This window comes from Cyprinodon variegatus, unplaced genomic scaffold (genome assembly GCF_000732505.1).
Source record: "Cyprinodon variegatus isolate N-32 unplaced genomic scaffold, C_variegatus-1.0 Scaffold241, whole genome shotgun sequence".
Classification (NCBI taxonomy): domain Eukaryota; kingdom Metazoa; phylum Chordata; class Actinopteri; order Cyprinodontiformes; family Cyprinodontidae; genus Cyprinodon; species Cyprinodon variegatus.
The window spans coordinates 627512-632737 of NW_015150694.1; positions in this window are offsets into that span (position 1 = coordinate 627512).

Below are 5226 nucleotides of genomic sequence, written 5' to 3' on the forward strand. Positions count from 1 at the left end.
ATTAAAATAACTTGCACGAAATTTGCATTTGATGTGAACATACCTTAAAGAGAACCAACAGCCAAGCTCTACTTCCGTCACCCACCCCGATCTGGGCTGCCCCCTTTTTCCTGTTCACTCACACATTGAGCCTCATCGCTAAAATAGCATGTGTTAATTGTGAATTTTTGTGGCAAATCTTTGGCTTTTTTAATTGTTTTAAGTCGTGTTTCTATCAGAATGTATCTGTAAACATGTTACGTGTACTAGTAGCATGAAGAAAGGGGCCTCAGGCATCACACTGTGAAAGATGCTTATGTCAACCCGGTGTTAGTCTTGTGTATTACATTTTTTCAGCTATTTTTTCACTATTTTTTTCACTTTTCTTCAAATTGATTGGAAAATGGAATCATCTCTCTTTATGATAGGATATGGAAAAAGGTGTGCCGTGTTACCAATGAATGTGCATGTTGGAAAATTATCACTTTTATGGGGACTTTTAACTTTACTTATTATTTTAGCATGCTGCTATCATTTTTTATCAAAAGAGTTTAAAATGGAATGGAAGTAAAGTATATAGCAATTTGTGCAGAACTGTGTGTGAATTTCTCTAGAAAAGCAAATGTTTATCGGTTCCTTTGCATTAGAAATCAATATGCAAAAAAAATGCTGAGAAGGAAAAACAGCTGCAAATGGTTAGATAAATAGATTACAGTAGCTGACCATCGAGGAAGGTTGATGGGGCGACTATGCAACTGTTGGAACTCATCCAGTGCTCGCCCTGACCTTTTGTCTTCAATCTGGTGTGGTTGTTTTGTCTAGATTATATCAGCTGACAATACTGATTCAAACCCAAATCACAAAAAACATATCTAAACTGCTCATTACTTATTGTATCAAATCAACACTGAAAGGCAAGACCTTAAAAGTGTGTATTGATGCCTATTTATGGCAACTAACACTGTAATGAGTACATGACCAAAGCAAACCTTCTGCAATAAAAGGTTGAAGAATGATACATATACAGGGACAGCTTCTGTAGGCCATGGTGTTCTCTACTACTTTAATGTTTTGGTTCAGTTTAAAACAATAGCTACTTTTCCCTGCCTAACAACCACTTGAAAAGTGCTTGAGGTGCATTTCAACCGTCTTTGTGTGCTTTGGGAAAGTACATGTCACTTATGTTCTCTCTCAGTTTGGAATAACACACACCAACAACTGTGTAGCTTGTGTAATTTTTTTAATTAATCTATAAGAGCAGTACATTTCTGCAGTGCAAGTGCAAGAATCCAAGTCAACTACTGTGTAGTCTTCCCGTAGCTCTCTACTGTGCAGATATTTTTATACTTAAAGGAAACATATTCCAGGAGATTACACACTTTTTATGCTCTTTTGTACTATATACAGTACACTCTTTTTATATTGTCTGTTGTATTTTTATCTTTAATGGCCTCTTGCTTCAACTCTGCCCTTTGTAGTCTAAGTCTAAAACTATTTTAGGTAATGACCTAGAAACTCTGGATATGATTTTGTCAAAGAAGAGTTCTTTATAAGATTAATTATTGTGAGGGCGACAGTGGTGTTGGATGTAGGAGTTTGCTCTGAAATCGAAGGATTGACGGTTCAAGCCCCGGCTCCAACTTTCATTGTCGTTGTGTCCTTGGGCAAGACACTTCATCTGCATTGTCTACTGATGGTGGTCAGAGGGCCCGGTGGCGCCAGTGTACAGTAGTCCCGCTTCTGTCAGTGAGCCCCAGGGCAGCTGTGGCTACAATGTAGCTTGCCACCATCAGTGTGTGAGTGTGTGTGTGAATGGGTGAATGAATGTAGTGTAAAGCACTTTGGTCAAGTCTCCTAACTTGAATAAAGGCGCTATATAAGTACATGCCATTTACCATTTACCATTAATTACATTATGGACAATCATGAGCATCCACAAGCCAAGTGTAATGGAGAAAATGTCCCATATTGGTCACCTGTACTACAAATTACACCAAATCAGCAGGATTCTTGTGATGACTGTTGGGGTTCTGCTGGTTTTCTATCACTGGACTAGACCCAACACTATAGAAATATACTTTCTATCATTAAAACATTAATATATATATATATAAATTCAAATATATTTAAAAACTTTTCTGTTAATTTAATTTAGTTTTATAATTTTTATGTCTATGTAAGTATCTTACTTCCTGTCATTTGAATATGTCTTTCCTTATTTGTTATCAGCTCTGTTTGTTCAGTTGCACCTGGCGCTGTTGGCACCCTCACTTTGAAATGTATTCAGTCACACGTAACTGGATCTGTTATTTCCTTAATGAAAGACAGCATAGCAGATGAGAACAGCTTGCCAAAATGCAAATGTCACCATCGTCCTTGTGAATTTGAGGTTTACTTGACACATGGTGGTATTGAAAATCTCAACATGGCACACCAGAATAAAATATTGAAATGACTCTGTGTTATGGTTCTGTTGGGGTTCATGTTGTTTGGTGTAATGTTCTTATTGTCACCCATATTTGTTTGGGTAGAAAATATATTTAAAATTAAGAGGTACATACAGCTCTGAGTTTACTATTAAAAATACGACAGATCTGGTATCTGAAGCTGCTCCTCTCAACAGGTGTGATATTAACAAGCAAAGTTCCCAACAGATGAAATAAACCAGCTTAAAGAGGTTTTGGCAGTGTTGCACTTATTTATGTGAATAGAAAAAGGTTTTACAATCCAATCCACATCATTATAAAATTACTAATTAGCATCAGCTGTTTTTGGGATAGAATTATGTTTTTAAATGGGTAATTTTAGGCAAAAACATAAATAAGAGTCCCCCCACCTTGCTACATCTAAAATAGTTTCCATTTACTTTTAGAATTAATTCATCCATCCATCCATTTTCCTTTACGCTCATCTCTGCTGGGGTCACGAGGGGTGCTGATGCCTATCTCCAGCTGTCAATGGGCGAGAGGTGGGGTACACCCTGGACAGGTTGCCAGTCTATCTCAATGCAAGAATTAATTCAATTCAACTTATCTATATTGCGCCATTTTTTTTTTTTTTTATTAGAGTAATGTTCATTTTCAAGCCCTTCACAAATGCTTGAAAAATAGGTTTAGGCCTATTTCACCAAACGTCCCTAGGATAATGTAGAATTTTTTGTAGTTTATTACTTTTTTTAATGTTATGAAATGGTTCTCCAGTGTTTTTTTACCTCTTTATGTTCTCAATCATTCAGTCCAAAGAAAAGGCTGGCACATGTTGCATGTCATTTATGATACTTTAGTGTTCTCCACCCAGACAAATATAATCCCTAATCTAGTCACACTGTTACTTCCAAAGACACAAGATCCTCTGGTTACCAGATGTCGCATTAAAACAGGATTGCTTCCTATCTCCATTTCTGACTCTACAATTAAGTTTTATCACAGATAATATAAAAGTTCAAAATCTGTTGCGCTTGACAGGGAAATCATGATGGTGTAAGAAAAAAAATCATGGTAGCAGGTGATTTGAGTGTGGCAAAAGGGACAACTATAAGTGATTTGATGTAAATAATGCTTTCCATGGTGTGTCTTCTCAAAAGCTTATCATTAAGCAAAGATGATCAGACATAGTCACAAAAAATATTTTACATATTTCTGAAAACAAGTTATACTGAGAAATTCTGTAATTTCCGTATTTAACTCTTTCTTTCACTTAATTCCTTCACTGAACCTTCAGACTAAACATCTTTGACACAACAGCTATGATGGGCAGTTATCAAACATGGGGCTGTTGACACAAGCATGGTGGAAGATGTGATATGGGATAGGAGGTTTGGCAGCATTTACGCTGAGACAAAAGTCAATATTTATCTTCAGTTGCCCTGTCACTGTATGTACACACAAGCCCCATTCAAGCTCTATTTGAGGGCCTCATTGCACCCGTCAGGTGTACAAAAAGCACATAAATGACAGAGCACCTGTGTTACAGTATGAACTGCTGGCTTCCTCCAAGATGGTAGTTGTCTGGATGCAAACACAAGAATAATCTAATTCAATTTTGGTTAATGGCTTGATAATCATAGGTGGAATACAATGGTTTCCTTTGGCCACAGTTGGCCACAGAAATTTTCAGTGGAAAACCTCCCACACAGCACTAAAATAAACATTCACTTGAAAAACACACCTCTTTCATTAAAAAAAAGACAGGGTAATTGGCTATGTTTAATCTTCTTCTAAATCTGCTTTGGAATTAAGTGTATTTTGAAGTTCATTATGATCAGTGTATAGTCTTTACAAGAAAGCCTATGACTTAATGCCATACATATGGATCTTGAAAGGCCTCAGGCTGTAAAAGGTCAGCAGCACTCAAAGAGCCTTCATTGCAAACTCCTTGTTGTGGAAAACCACACTTTAATCCATCTTCAAGCCAGCTGCAAAGAACTCCATCAAATGTGGAATATACCAAGGAGACACTCTGTCTGCCCTTCTGTTCACGATAGGATTGAACCCTCTCAGTCAGAAAATACGCAAGACTATCTATGGATAGCAACTCAGAAATTGGGCAACTATCAGCTACCTCCTGTACATGGATGACATCAAGCTGTATACTAAGAATGAGAGAGAATATGACTTGCTGATCAAAGCCACCAGGATCCACAACAGCACTGTCGGAAAGTCATTTGGGCAGGAAAAATGTGGCCATATGATGATAAGGAGCGGGAAGGTGCTGTAAGGAGAGGGGAATGCACTCCTAGAAGGGAGAACTCAGATGAACATAAGAGCTACAAGTATCTTAGAATACCACAGGCATATGGCAACCACCAAGAGGCTACAAGGAAAACAGCAAAAGCCAATACCTGAAACAAGTAAGGCAGGATCTGACAAGTCAACTCAGTGGTAAAAACAAGGTCCAGCAAATCAACAGCTATGTCTTGCCGATTATTAGATACCCTGCTGGGGTGGTAAGTTGGCCTAAAGAGGAAATTCAGGCCACTGATGTTAAAACACAACAGCTACTCACCCTGCATGGTGGATTCCACCCCAAATCTACTATCCACAAACTTGCCACTAGCGCAAAGAAGGAGGCAGTGGCCAAGTGAGCATCAGACCCATGAAGCTCCAAGTATATATCAGGAAGATATACGTGAAGCTAAAGTGAAAATCCAACCAATGGCTAAATAGGGCCAGGCTGAAGGACAGTACAGACCATGACAGTACAGGAGCAGGCCTTGAGCACCAGAGCAATAGAGGCCTGGATCTACTA